This window comes from Rhyacophila brunnea, unplaced genomic scaffold (genome assembly GCF_057557595.1).
Source record: "Rhyacophila brunnea isolate RB1 unplaced genomic scaffold, BYU_Rbru_1.0 scaffold_24, whole genome shotgun sequence".
Classification (NCBI taxonomy): Eukaryota; Metazoa; Arthropoda; class Insecta; order Trichoptera; family Rhyacophilidae; genus Rhyacophila; species Rhyacophila brunnea.
Window position 1 is genome coordinate 21,224,069 of NW_028232904.1, and position 16,754 is coordinate 21,240,822.

General features: G+C 34.7%; 1 non-coding gene across 1 annotated transcript; it reads right to left on the reverse strand.

The window, feature by feature from the left end:
* Positions 1–12,583: 12,583 nt before the first annotated feature.
* Positions 12,584–12,665, reverse strand: TRNAS-UGA (transfer RNA serine (anticodon UGA)). The gene has a single exon. It is a non-coding gene; the product is annotated as a tRNA-Ser (tRNA).
* Positions 12,666–16,754: the final 4,089 nt, after the last annotated feature.

Below are 16,754 nucleotides of genomic sequence, written 5' to 3' on the forward strand. Positions count from 1 at the left end.
AATTACAGACATAGAGCGCGATGCTCAATTCGTACTTACCATAAAATAACAGTAAAAATTGTAAGTAGCCGAAATCCATCTGTTAACTATAGATTATAGAGATAAGGAATCCTTAACCATAGACTACTTTTGTTATGCACTCGTCCCCTTGCCCCCCTTCCGTATTGCCATTTACCACTGACAGCTGCTGTCAAAATAAATTGACGTGTCTTTAAAACGGCCAATACACTCAAATTCATTTAACAATTGATCTCAATATGGGTATTGAACAACTATTAAATATCCGTGACATTTAATACGACATATTTTCCTTTACTTTCTTGATTCTGTACATGTCTTAATTTAGTAAAACCGATTATCGAATTGAAATGTCAGTGTCAATGAATTATGAATTAACTTTTCTTATTCAGATTTAGATATGTATGTAATATTAAACCAATAGATAGGTAGTTGAAATATATAAGTACTTAGTTACCTACACACCAACATGGTAATATTAGTTTTAATCACTCTATATAATTATTCACATCATGGCATATATTTGTAATAATTGTAAATGACAAAATCTGACATTTCAACGGCAAGTGTTACCGTATCGGGAAAAACATGGTCAAAAAATAACTTATATTATTCACTAATTGCGGAGACATTTAATCATTTTTATTAAATATTAATTGTGTATTTATAGTTATTGAATTTATTTTGTATATTTTTCATATTTTTGTCATCGTTTAACAATTACAAAATAATTTACCTAAATTATGAAAAAGAGAATTTTTATATAAGTATGGTAATATTTTCAATAGAAATACAGAACGAAGCTATTGCAGATTTGGTGGACCATAGACAACTCGATCATAACTATGAAAGGTTTTCTGGATAGTGTTTTGTTGTAATTTTGTTGTAATTATGACAGACGATTGTGCATAGGGCTCATAGATATTACTAAAATTGCTAATTCCATAGAGGAAATTCTTCATCAAGACACACCAAATATTGAAGAAGAGTTTCTAGAAATCCGATGTGCGCCCGCCACTATTACTATTCTAAACCCCTGGTTTAGAGCCTACTTTAATATAAATCTATGTTAATTATTAGCATGTGTAAGCAATAATTCGATAACAAACGCTTATCTAAAAAAAAATATTTACCTTGAAGCTTTATATCGTAAAGTCATTTAACTACGGAAATTTATAAACCACTTTGGGTGGGAATTAATCACGCACTGCGTTTGTCAAACTATCTACAAAGATTTCTAGAAAATAGTATTCATTAAAAAATAATACCAAACAAAAGTAATGTATCTATCACCTTTATAAACTAAGTTACTACCTAACCGATTTTTTTTTAAAACGTTACATGTTCAAACACGCGCGTTAACATCATTTTAGTTCCTACTTCAATTATAGTTTGTCAATGTATGGCTACAGCCGTATGTTGTAGCTTAACCACTGGGGAATGCCAAAAGAAATGGCGTAATTCAAAAAAACACTACTTTATTCTTAGGTCAATAATTATTATAAAGCAATCATTATTCGTAGGATATTTATCACACTTGAATGGTCAAAGACTTAAAAGAAAAAACTTAACACCACTGCACATTTATGTACTGAAATATGACTATATTCTAAAACATTAGAGTGAGAGGTTAAAAAGAATCCTACTATTTTATGAACATAATAAAAATACTTTATGCAGTCACCAAAATGTTTAAAATAAATATAAAGGATAATAAGGTTCAAAATTATATAAATAGATTATCTACAACGTTTAAGGTATGTCCAGGATCATGCTTTGAAAATAGAAAAAAGCTCCATTTTGAACCACGCTAAGCACGTCCGCCCTTAACGGCCCACATGTCCATAGTCCAGGATCATGGTTTGAAAATGCAATAAAAGCTCCATTTTGACCTACGCCGAGCATGTCCCCCCATTCAATTAAATTAAATGAACGTCATGATGAAAAAGGGACCCTCATTTTTATAAATTGGGATCGATTTAAGACGTTTACAAGATATTATAATTCATAATGTTATATTATTTAATAGGTAAAAATATGTAAATAAAAAATATATATATTTTGATGACAATAAAATTTTTACTTTATCTTCTGACATATTTCCACTATTTTTTTTAAATTCGGGGGGTGGCAGCAATTTTGAACGGGCACTCGGGCAACAGCTACCCTTGGTGCGTCCCTGTGGCAAGATTTTGTTAATCACATCCCTCCCGCCGCCTTAAAAATCTTTGGAAAAATTGATGGATATTTTCTTCAAAACATACCCTGTCCCAAACCATTTTTGTGTGTCCACCTGAGTCACATTGAAAAAGGACGAAATTCACAATATGTCGCCAAACATAATTAATTTCATAATAATTATACTAGTTGCTGATGTCACTATTGTCGGATATGGTCACGAAATTATTTAAGATCTGTAAAAAGTATGACATCACTGTAGAAATTATCGTTTTAATGTCCCAAATCAATTAATTTTAATATATAATATAAGTGAATTTGAATTTATAATAATTATTGTATTATTGCTGAAACTATTTTCCAAGTTTACCTTGCGGAACCCTGGGCCTACTATTTGGGAAACACTCTGTAAATAGGGTATAGTATCGACTATGAATAATTTATTGTAACGTTCATACCATAAAACCTATATTTTATGTTTCATTTGAGCACATGCTTGTAGTTTTCCAAATATTCTCAAGATAACTACCAAAAGTAACAATAGATTCAATAGTTCCGTATTCAATCTATGTATTATTGCGGATGTAGTCAGTGATGTCCCTAGACAAAATGCCGCCCCTAGGCAGTGTTAAAATACTGCATGGCCCCCACAAAGGAGGGGGGGGGCTGACAGGGCTCTGGCCTGGGGGCCCGGGCTCAGGAAGGGCCCGGCGTGGCGAGTCGACCAGATAAAGTGAAATAAATACACATCACAAATCCTCTCTAATAATAAAAAAAAGTCGCCTGCGGTGCTATTTTCCTTCAAAATGTTAATATTTAAAATTATGTGTTTGTACGATACAATTTTTATATGTGTATACTCGACAATTCTATATTTCAAATGGATGTTTTAAAATATAAAAATATACACATTAATTTTACCGCGTACCTCATTTGGAAAAAGCTACTGTGGAGCGTCACACTGCCTTTATCCTTAGCGATAGGTAGGGGGCCCCGCCAAAGATCCTAGCCTGGGGGCCCGCTTCAGGATGTGGGGGCCATTAAATACTGCCACATTTTTATACAGTACTTTTTATCACCTTTCACGAGTCCAATATCTAAGAAATGTGTTGTATGGATACAATATCACCACTAAATCTAATTTAAATGCCATATCTGCTTCAATAGACAATATTGCTAGTCTACGGTTTCAGATAGGTGCCAACATTTAAAAATACACCTGACAACTTCCAAAACTCGTGAGTTTTTAGCGATTTTTCTCTACTCGCGAGTTGTCGCGAGTTAAATTAGGTAAGTACATATGTACCTACCAATAATTCAAATATAATTCGCAAATCTCCACGTGTCAACAAGAACAACGTGACGTCCAAGGACAACGGAAGTAATCTAGACATCGCTAACCCGACAAAAAATTAAGTACTGTTAAAACTTACTTACCGAATTAATACATCTTGTTTCCAACCAGTGAGATGATTTTTTTAATGGAAAGATATTTCAGTAGTCAATGTAAGAATGACTTTTGTATCAGAATCCATACCGCCAAGTTGTGTTTGATTTACAATATTGTCAATTAATTGAAACCATTAAAGTATTTTCAAAAGATAAACACGTTAATTACTAATTATAGAGGCATGGCTAAACCTCGCTATAAGACATCAGACTGCCTTTAACCTTAGCGATGGGTAGAGGGAGGGGTGTCATAAATCTTGGCTTGGGCTTGGGACCCGCCTCAATATGTGGGGGGGGGGGGGGGCATGCTCCCAACCAACCGTAAAAAAATCAATAATGTACGATCATATTATTACGGACATTTTTTTTCAAAATAGACCCCCTCATACCATTTTGCGTGTCCTGAAATTTGTACGTATGCAGTTCGCCGTATCACACGTCACCGTCATATGTTATAACGGAAATATATGGCCGTATATTTAAGACCGTCCAACGTCTTTGGGTCGTATGGTACTGAGATAAAATTCATGTCTAAATAAAACACGGTTCTTGTCGGTTTACAAGAAGCCAGCGGCAAATAAATTTTGAAAATAGCTGATATACTTACTGGATTATTTGTTAGATTAGGTTACATTTTTTTTAACATGGAACATGTTTTACTCATGATCTCCGACGCAAAAGCGTTCGAAAAATAGACGTAGAATAACAATGGACGCGCATCTAGCCCGCGGCCCGCGTTCCGCCCCGATTACTTACGCGCGCCGATTATTTTCATTTTACGTTCAGTAGCCTACATTCTATGCGACGCATTGTTCGTCTGTTATTATTACTTCTTTAGTTTTATTATTGTAATTACATAATTTTCAGAAAAGTAACACTGTTTGATTCCTTTGGATTCGGTTACTTTGGCAAATATTTTTTTTTCGAATTTGGACAACCAGCTTTCAGAGAATCAGTAGGCAAATCATGTTCCATGTTTAATAATTCTAGCCGTCAGGGTTTAAGTAACCATCATCTGCGGGGCCCAGGGGGTGCCCCCCCACGCGAGTCGCAAAGCGCCGAGTTTTCTAAATGCCTTTATGGATACCTCGCATTTACTATCGAGGTTTCTTTTAGAGCATACTTCAGTGAAACTAGGCAAATAATTTTCAACTATTGGTGTGACGAAATTTTCGGACTCGCTGACAATCGGAGAGCGAAAGTCGAGCTGTGAACACGTCAATTTGTTTCGTGATGGCGACGGGGGTATTAATTGTTAAATCGTGTAAAGATGACTAAAAAACGTTACCAATTTACTTGAAAAAGAAAACATGTCAATGAATATATTATTATTGTTACTAATAGAACAATAAACAGAACATTAAATGGACGCATGTTGAATTTTTATGAAAAATTATATTTCGTTCGGCACGCGTCATTTACACAATCCGCGCATCGCCTAGTCACGATTTTTTTAGACCGTGCCCCAGCTGAGGTATAAGCCTTAAGGATTTTGGCACGCCAACTACTCTACTTGATGCTGGTCAAATGAAAATTGTTCCGGGTGAGAAATGTGCCTTATTGAAATCCATTCGTCTACCCGCATCGGGTATTGTTAATTTGAATTCGGCCAGGGCCTATGAAACCATCTTGTAAAAACCCTGGAAAATTCTTTGTAGCGCAATGTGGTGGTGATTCTGATGAATATTTTAGTCGTATTCACTGGGAACTGAGAACTGCGATTTGTAGCCGAGTTTTTCCTGTGGTGAAAGAAATGTCGGCTAGGTTAGATTAGGTTAGATTAGGATCTAATATAATTGGAACATTATTTTCTGCAATGCTCCATGAACATCGCGTATTTTTTTCATCTCTTTCCGATAAGAAAGTGTAGATTTAAGAGAAAAGAAATGTAATATGTACCTACAATAATTTACATGGAACCACCATTTTGTACACGTACTCGTATGTGGACTGTGTACCTTTTGCATTTTTGACTGGATAATTAATATTAGCGCTTATTCATAACAAGAATAATTTTCAAACAAAATGTCACAAAACAGGTTCAATTAAAATTGTTTGTTTTAGCTGCAAAAGCAATGTTTCTATGTATAACTATTATAAAATCTTGCAATGTCGAATTAACCATTTAGTGATGCGTCGGTGTACCTATATGTTACACCGAATGTGCGAAATTGACTATTACATGAAATGGGCAAATTTTTGGCTAATTAATGTGATGGTCAAGCCTGTTGCCTTATTCATGAATTAGGTAAATTTTCTGCTGAGTACCTACATGAATTCGCCAGGGTATGGAATTCTTGAACTGTCAACATGACAAAAGAAAAAGTAAATTTAATACGGATGGTTTTATTAGTTATAATTGGACATAATATAATATTATTATTATTAGGTTAGGTTAGGTTTTGTAATTCTGATTTAAATTATTCAACTGAATGTCCATTTTGAGGTTAGCTATCAAGTGTCAACAAACTATCACAAACATTCAATCGACCATTGCAAATACTTTTCAATAAAATTCTTCCGTTATCATATTATAGCTCTAGATTTTTTTTGCGCATAGTAAATGGATTGAACGTCATTGTAGTTATTGATTGGTATATTTTTATACTATAATCAATGACATTTGACACATTCGTTTAGTTTGATTAGTTGCAAAAAACACCACCGGAGCGCGATCATCTATATTTTGACCATAGATAATATATGTACATTTTGACCAACGCATGAGCATTTGATACATTTAATTTAGTTGCAAAAAATACCACCGTAGCGCTACTATCTAATTTGTCCAATACATGAACTAGGCAAAAAAATTACTGCCGAAATCACGCACTCGGCAGATATTTTGTCTAATGCATGAATAAGGCAATGGGCTTGCATTTTTCATGATTTAGGCAAAATTTTGCCCATTTCATGTAATAGTCCATTTCGCACATTCGGCGTAACATATACAAAACAATAATTAATAAAAAACATGATATCGAAATAAGAAAATTTATATAGAAACATGTTAAACAAGGTACAATCAAAAAGTTGGTCTGAATTCTCACAATGGTCCAGGAAATAACAAGTTTTATACAAATTTTTATTATCTATGTATTTTTGCTCGATAAGTATTTAAAATTGATATAGGAAACTTATTTTACCATCAAACTGATCTGATATAAGAATACTTACAGGATATCAATATTATAATATAACAGTGGCGAGGGGTGAAGGTAGGCTGTTAACATTCTACACAAATAGTGCTCACTAAATTTTGTCAGTCACACTTCTTTCGTCAGTGAATGAAGGGGAACAAAGGTTTGGGCAATATTACTGCAATTTATTGGACCGTTTAAACTTAACCTACTTTTTGAAGGGCAAACGGCCGCATTTTGCGAGGACAAAATAAATGTTCTCTTCCACAAAGACAATACACGGGTGCACACGTGTAGAGTTGGGTTTCGGGAATTTCCCCACGGGAATTCTCGAGAAATTTTCGAGATATTCCATCCCGAATCTCGAGAACTGAAATTTTTAACATTTCGGGAAATCCCGGATCTCGAGAATCTTTTCTCGGGATTCGGGATTTCTTTATTATCAAATATTAATTGAAAAAACGATTATCTATATGAAAAAAGTGGACAAAAAACACAAAACGTTCAAGGACAGATCGGGGCATTTAACACAATAAAGCCAACGTCGACTCAAAAGGACTCAGGGAATGTTGTGTCTCAAAAGCGTACGCGATTGTTAGACGCAGCGATTGACAGTCTGTGTTTTTTGAAATTCTAGTTTAATAAGTAATGTGTTGAATTATTTTTGTTTTCCTACTTCTATTTTGTTTACATAAAAAAAATCACATTCTTTTTGAATTTGTCTGTTTTTAGGGTTTTCACAGGTTTTTTTTAAATTTCCCGATTTCTCAAGATTTCTCGAGAATTATTTTCTGGAAATCCCGAATCTCGAAATTGAGATTTTCTCGGGAAATGCCCAACTCTACACACGTGTGTCGTTTCCATGGCAAAAATGCATGAATTAATTGAAGTATGAATTGTCAAAGTAATAATATAAAGAGACTGGGTCAAAAATGAAGCCCTGTTTCTTGCGTACAACGCACAGTAGAACCTCAACTTTATTAACTTAACTATGAAACGTTATAACATCGTGTTGTCAGGACAGCTACCAAATTTAAACACAACATAGTTAAGTAACCATATTTTCTACAAAATTATCTAAAAATAATTACCACTAACTTTATATTTAACACAAAAACAATAAATTTCAGCAACACGTGCTCGCAGTTTTTAAATGACTGTAGTCATCCAAATCAATATTTACCTGCGACGTGTACAAAAAATGATTAATTCAGACGTAGAAATTGTATTTTACTCGTAATTATTATTATTATTAATATATTATTAAAAACTTATAATTATTATTAATAAATTTTTATTTATTTGGTGGCCTCGACACTCAGAGAATGGGTAGGTCCTGGATCTGCAAGTAACAAGTTACCATATCGCTCCAACAACGAGGCGGGGCAATAAATAATAACGATTTTGAAAATTATCGTTACCTGAATCGGTTATTATGATATTATATTATTAGATTCGGACATTCCACCAATAAACTTTGCAATTAGACGAAAGTCAAACACCTTTTTTGCGCAAATTTAAAATCACGTGAAGGTGTGTTTTTATTTTAATACAAAAAAAGCAATAAATTAATAATGTCTATGGGATGGGTGTACATGAGATCAACGAGAGCCACATTCTGGATTTTCATAATATATAATATAAAGAGCCACACTATCTATAGTCACGATTTCACGTAAGGTAAAGACTGTGTGAACATGAGGCAAGTGTGAACACAGATCATAAATGGGCTAAAAATAAATATTTGACAGTTGACCTCTATCGTATATGCATCAACAATCAGGGCTCGAAATAGACCGGAACGCACCGGAGCGCCGTTGCTGTTCATGGAATTCTAAAAGATACCGTTCCGGCTCGTGGATTCTTTAAAAATTGCGTTCCGTTTCGTGTTATTGAGATAATATTATTACATGTTGGTATGTAGTTTTTCTTAAAATTTAATATTAACGAAGTAACATTTTTACCGGGCGCGCAAGAATAAAAATATCTATGTTTAGGTATGTCATAAATTATTTCTTCCCAACCGGTGTTCAGCAATTATGCCCTTTTTATGGATTTTAGGGTCTCTCATATTGTCCAAATTATTGCGTCAATAAAACAAAAGCATCGGACGCGCACTGACTGCCCGTCAACCAGGCAAACAATAGTGATTTATTGCAGACAAAATATTTGTGTTATTTATTATTTGATTTGTCCTACAAAGGCCTATCATATAGTATAGGCTGTTCGGATTTCAGATGTGCCCCAAATTTGCAATTGTTTACTCTTACAAGCAGGGCTGAATTTACCAAAGGGCTAAAAGGGGCTACAGGTCCGGGACCCTAAATTAGTAGGTCTCTAGAACCTGAAAAATAATTTGAAATCACAAAAGAACCTTGCAGCAAAGGAATACATATATGTACGAGTTTCTAGAATTTTGAAGATAAGAGCCCAAATGAGTAGGTATTTAAAAAAAGCTACATTTAATGTGGTATTGGGGGGGGGGGTAATGTGTATTAGCGCGGGGCCCCTTCAAGCGTAAATGAAACCCTGATTACTAGGCATGTCGCCCTTATGATATCCGAAAAATATCTAAACCCACTTTAATATTTTTTGATTATTCAGCGCTCCGCCTCTTAAGATATTCTATTTCGAGCACTGTCAACAATTCATACAGGAATCTATTGTGCCCTCCCTCACCAAAGTCCAAAATATTTATGTTCATTGACTGGCAGAAACACATGAAAACGACAATTAATCAGAGCGTTGGAGCGAACCTTTTTTTGAGTTGCTCCGCTCCAGGACCTAATACTTATTCCAGCTCCGGCTCCACTCCAGGGTCTGCTCCGCTCCGGGTAAAAAGTTTTAATAAGTATAATATGTATTGTCAAAATATCTAACTGTTTTCATTGTTTTTAGGACGAAAATTTGATAATAAAAAAAACATCCGGAGCAACGGAGCACTACAAATTTTCGGTGCTCCGGCTCCACTCCTGCTCGGGGTAAAATTCCATTGCTCCAGTGCTCCGTGCTCCTGGTCCGAGCTCCGCTCTAACGCTCTGCAATTAACAGCGTGCTCATAGAACTGCTTAATTCATCGATAAAAACTATGTAAGTTAATTTTTTTAAAACACATATATTATAATTAAATTATGTGTACTATAAAAGTCAAAACGGCTATAAATTCTATATACATTAGCAGCAATTTGTGCGTTTTCACTTGCCTCTGTCAACCGATAGGGGCTAACATCTTGCCTTTTTCAATAATGTAATGCAATATGTATTAACTATAGTAAAATTCAACTTTACAGGTTGTCTAATAATGGTTACTAATTATGTGAGGAAATCTTCAAGAGCTTGTAAACATAAGATCCTAGGAAAAGTTTAGTTTCGCAATTTTACCAAAAGAGCAGGATTCGAAATGGAACGGAACGCACCGGAGCGCCGTTCCGGCTCGTGAAATTTGTAAAATTATCGCTCCGTCTCGTGGAAAAAATATGTTGACCGTCTTAGCTAGATAGGCCATAGAATAGAAAATCTGACACACTTATTTTTATAAAATACACATACGATTTGATGACTATATAAATATCTTCAGAAAATTTGACGTGCGCTCCGGTTCGTAAATTTTTCCATTTCGAGCGCTGCAAAAGACATAATATGCAGTCTATTAAAAAACCACAAGCGATAGAGTATTCCAGAAAAAAAAACAAATTATTTCATAATTAATGCGTGCTTTGATTAATTGGAAGATATTTTCGACTCGCTAGGAAAACTCGCGAAAATACAAGTATAATGGGGAAAGAAAATACCTATATTTTTATCAAGAGATATTGGGAGCCGCACTTACCCAACGAAGAGCCGCATTTGCCCAAGTCTGGTCTATAGTGATACCTACGTATCAGCGACGCGCCAAGGGTGTCTACATAGAGGTATTAAATAAAAAGAGGGGCAAGAAATCGGCTTTCTCATACAACTGAATGAAGCAGGCATTACCAGCCGGCCTCATCATACTTGCCTGCTTCACCATTCTTTCATAAATAACTTGTCTGCCACCCCTGTGTCAGCCCAAAATGCTGCAAGGGTTCCGTCTTTCAAAAATGATGACAATCACTGGTTTAATGAGATAACAAACAAGAATATTATTTACCATGGCCCCCACATCCTGAAGCGGGCCTCCAGGCTACGTGTCGCTAAGTTTTAGGCCATAGTTATCCAAATGTTATTCCGCGGACCCCCAGGGATCTGTGACGTAAAACTAAGGGTAGGTATTCCGTGTATTTTTAACATTTGGTTGTATTATTAAACAGATCAATTAAAATTATTGAGTAGTCGGCACTTGGCATCATATTATGAAGCACTGATCGCGACCCCTTTTATGCTAGACAAGTAAGAGCGCAGACACACGGCATTGATGTCGACGTAGGTCTTATTTGATTCTAATCGGATGCAATCGGAATCAAATAGTAAGACACTGCGTCGACGCACGTCTACGCACGTCCACTTCAATGCCGTGTATCTGCGCTATGATCAAGTAGGTATATAGCTCAGTGGCGAAGGGTGGAGGTAGGCTGTTAAGATCCGCCATAAACAGTGCACATTAAACTTTTTCAGACATACATATTTGTTTTCATTGATATAAGACTACAATTTACAGATAGTGTTGGTTAGTTTTTAAAATTCAATTAAACCCTGAGAAACCAAGCCATAATAGATAATAGTCAAAAAATACTTGTCTATCTATAAAATATCTAAAAATATGCAATTAAATCATACATAACTTTGAATATTTTATAAGTAGAATAGAATGTTTTATTTATTATAGTTTGGTTTATGCAGGGCTTAATGAATTAAAAAAAATAACCAACAATATGTGTAATATGTATTTTTAATCCAACGAAAACAAATAACTATGAATGAAAAAGTGTGCACAATTTTATCGTATTGCCCAAATTAGACCAAAACTATTATGGTATCGTTTAGGCAGGGTTTAATTGATTTTTAAAAACTAAGTAACACCATCTGTAAATTGTAGTCTTAGTTCAATAAAAACAAATACATATGACTAAAAAAGTTTAGTGTGCACTATGTATAGCGAATCTTAACAACCTACCTCCACCCTTCGCCACTGATATAGCTACTTATCTACTTTTCTCTCCAACAGGTGTGTTACCTATCACGTTTTTGGTGGCGAGATACCTGATTGATTTTGTTAGACTAATTTAAAATATTTAGGCCATACTCATACCAACATATTATTTAAAAAAAAAATACTGAATATTGAAAATGACATTTTACATTTTAAACAGTGCTTCCAACATTGAAAACGAAATTTTATACGATATTGTAAATTATATTTTGAACATTCCAATTAGATACGAATGGATTTTTCCATCTCATATTATAATATGTCGGACCAGTGGGTATATTATGTACATATCTACCGCTACAGTGATAGATGTTATCAAACTTAGGGTATGTTTGTATCAAAGTATTAGCACTTATTGTAACAATTACAATACGTTGGTTGTAATTGTAATTGTTACAATAAGTGCCAATACTTTGATACAAACCTACCCTAAGTTTGATAATATGTATCACTTTAGCGGTCGATAAGTATAGAATAGACCTACTGGACCTAAAAAGGTTGTAATATAATATTTAGAGAAGTATGTAAAGGATGTTTCAGATTGCAATCTGTTAACACACACAATAATTATAAAAATAATTCAGATCTGCAATCAAATTCAGATCTGAATACATCTTCAGATATAATAAATTGTGTTTAGATTATTTAGAAAAAAATAATTCAAAAAATCCGCTGAGGACAGGATTCGAACCTGCGCGGGCAGAACCCATTGGATTTCAAGTCCAACTCCTTAACCACTCGGACACCTCAGCTGTTATCGAGATTGAGAGAAAAACAGAAGTGATCGCTGGCCGTTTTAAATATATTTTTTTACGAAACGTCACGTTGACATCATAGATTAAAGTTGGCATACTAATTTTAAAAAAATCCAATTCAACAATGATTGTTATGTACTTAGGTGTTACACCGAATTTGTGAAATTTCGTATTACATGAAATCGGTAAAATTTAACCTAATTCATGAAAAATGCAAGCCCCTTGCCTTATTCATGAATTGGGCAAATTATCTGCCGAGTGCGTGTATTCGGCAGGGTATGGAATTCTTAAAATGTCAACATGACAGTAGAAAAATTAAATTTGATACGGATGGTTTTATTAGTTATAATTGGACATAATATAATATTATTAGGTTAGGTTAGGTTTTGTAATTCTGAATTCAACTGAATGTCCATTTTGAGCTTAGCTAACAACAATCAACAAACTATCAAATCATACTAACACAAACAATCGACCATTGTCTGATACCCAAGCATGAATCAAATCGCGAAAATACCTTTTAATAAAATTCTTCCGTTATCATATTATAATTCTGGATTTTTTTGGGCATAGTAAATGGATATGAACGTCATTGTAGTTATTGATTGGTACATTTTTATATAATCAATGACATTTGACACATTTAGTTAGTTTGATTAGTTGCAAAAAATACCACCGGAGCGCCACTATCTATGCATGCGCATTTGACACATTTGGTTTAGTTGCAAAAAACATCACCGGAGCGCTACTATCTAATATGCCCAATGCATGAACTAGGCAGAAAAATTACTGCCGAATTCACGCACTCGGCAGTTATTTTGCCTAATTCACGAATAAGGCAACGGGATTGCATTTTTCATGAAATAGGCAAAATTTTGCCGATTTCACACATTTGGCGTAACATAGGTATAATATATTTTATATAATCGGGGATGGGATACCGGAAAATATCCACTAATACGAGTCGAACTAGATTCCAATATAAATCTATCTAAAAATGTAATATACACGAGTTGCTTTGAAATAGGTAAGTTATCTGTTCTGTGGGTAAGTTATTGACGTGACGTGACTGATATTTAAATATAGGTAATAAAAATTCGATAATATGTGAAAACTACTTTTACGGTAAGTTTTTTTGCAGTAGAAATAAATACATGGAGGACATTGACCTACAGTCCTACACGTGCACCTACAGTTAAAGAGCGGTTAAGAAACTGCGCAGTATGGACACTGGACAGGGCCGCGCCAAGGGAGTTTGCCGCCCGGGTGGCAAACCAAAATTGCCGCCCTCCCAAATACATACACACATAAGGGCCCACATGCCCAACGAAGGCCAAAATGGAGATTTTATGGTATTTTCAAAGCATTAGCCTGAACATTCCTTAAACGTTGTAAATAATCTATTTACTTATATAATTTTGAAGCCTTATTATCCTTTATTTTTATTTTAAACATTATTTGATGACTATATAGAGTATTTTTATAACATAAAATAGTATACTTTTTAACCTCTCGATCTAATATTTTAAAATATAGTCATATTTCAGTACATCCATATACAGTAGTGTTGAGATTTTTTAGATTTATTATTTTTTAAACGCATTTATAAAACCATTAGTAAAACTTATATTGACTTTATGTATTATAGTGAAATATTGACGATAAAAAAATATATTTATAATCTCTGTGATCCCAAATTTGACAAGAATTTGCATTTTATTATTCAAAAAATGGACAAGAATACCACATTTGAAGATAATTATTCTAAAGATACTGATTATAAGCTATGTCTTTGACCATTCAAATGTGATAAAACATCCTACGAATAATGATTGTTTTATAATAATTATTGACCTAAGAATAAGGTAGTATTTTTTTCAAATAAGCCATTTCTATTGGCATTTCCCAGTGGTTGGGCTACAACATACGGCCGTAGCCATAAATTGACAAACTATAACTGAAGTAGGGAGTAAGATCATGTTAACGCCCGTGTTTGAACATGTACAGAACCGAAAAAAATGGTTTTTTAACAGATTAATAAAAAAAATAGAATTCCGATAGGCTATATTCCAATACACTACATTTTGACGCAGGGTTTTTAATCTATGTGTCGTTAGTACGGAGTATTCTTGAGTATGGGTCCACTAGCTGGAGTCCTTATGATGATTCATATAAGCTTGTTTTAGAGCGTGTTCAGAAAAAAATTCTTCGACATCTTTATTTTAATGTAAGTATATAATTATTGTTCTTTTGACAGTTTCTCAAACGAGTATTTTCCGACTAACTTTCTTTAAGACACGTTCGCCTTTCATTATATTGAAGCTCGTGGGTCACTTCTGCTCTTAAAGCATTTTCCCTCCTCTCACGTGGTATAGTTTCCAATCCCGATATTCTTTAAAATTTGATTTTGGGGAAAGCTGTTTCCTCATGTCAGGCTCACCAGGCACCATAGCGAGGGCTGTGTCAATACACTCCCTAGAGATGTAGACATTTTTAGCGATGCATTATGCATTCCTGTTTTTTAAATTCTATTTTATTGTTTTTTTTTAAATTATTGTTTTACTCGCTGTCATATCGCCTCTTCTCTTCTAGAAGGGGATCCGTCGATCAGGTCCTCACTCCTATTCTGTTAAATAACTTTACAATTTTGCCTAGCTCTTCCGTCTTACCCACCGCCAGGACACCCTTCAATTCGTCGACATTCTCATAGATATCCGCAATTCGCAGCTGTACTAAATTATTGTTGTTTTTTATTTCTTTTCTTTTGCTTTGTTCTTTTTCTCTAGTTGATTTACCTACTTGTACTTTGTATTCTAAGTGTCATGTTGTGAATGTCTTCAATTAATAATTTGTTATGTGCTCAACGTGTAACGTGTCTTTTTTATATACTTAAATAAAAATAAATATATACTTAATGTGCGAGTGTCCTACAAAAAATGAACCACGGATTATGGACGTGCAATAGTGTGTGTTGCAACCTTCAATACACCAATATTAAATGAGCGTCAATGTATAAACCGAGAGCAGTTTTCAGTATTCTACGTATGCTTGACACATGTTTAAGTTTATCCCGTATTCTTCCGCACTCGAAATCGGTTGCCTCTTTCTCCCCACCCGTTAGGTATTTCAGTTCCATTTATTTCAGAGTTCCCTGATGACCTAAGAAATAATCCAGTAAAATCAGCTATTTTCAAAATTTGTTTGTCGCTGGCTTCCACTAAATAGTCATAAACCGAAACCATTATTAATTTATTCTCATCAAAATATTTTATTAGTCATTTTTTACTACAATGTTTAATAATATCATTATGAACAGAAAGTGAGCCGCAGGCGATTTTTTTGCTGTCAATTAGACCAATACATCCTTCACATATTATAGCTTACAGCAGGGTTATTCTAAATATGAAGTTACACGGTATTATTTTTATTGCTCCAAAATAAATAAATATTGGTACAAAAAAAGTCGAATTGGAAATGCTAATGCGATGAATTTGAATTGAACGACATATGACAGCTCGCGGTTACGCGGTCATGGGCGACCGTGTTAAAAAAATACCACGCCTGGGGCCCTATGTTAGAACTTGCGAGTGCAAGCTTCCCGGTCGACATGACGTCATATGACATCATTGTGACGTACTACCGGAGTGATAATAGCACTCGAGAAAATCACGCTACTCAGACAGCGGCGCTATTCATTGTCACTATACACATATAGGTGTTTCATCGTAATAATTATCTACGGTGAGCACTGCGCGCTGGCGGCATGCCTCGAGCGTGGATTGGCTGACGTCACAATTACGTCATGTCGTCTGGTGCCACACGAGTCGATAGTTAGGAAATCGGGGCCACAGTTAACTTCCTGATACGACGTATCATATGTATCACTTTTTTATTAGTTTTTTAGGTAATACGTTAGAATAGCCCCACTCAGGCTCGGTTAATATCTTGGATATGCGTCGCACCTCCAGCACCCCCGTTTGGCGTGTCGCTGAGATTGGAAATGTGCATGTGAACAGTGGTAGGTTTAGGGACGTGGAAGCCCGAAGCACTGACTGATTTTGAGGCCCTCCACGATACAAAATAAAA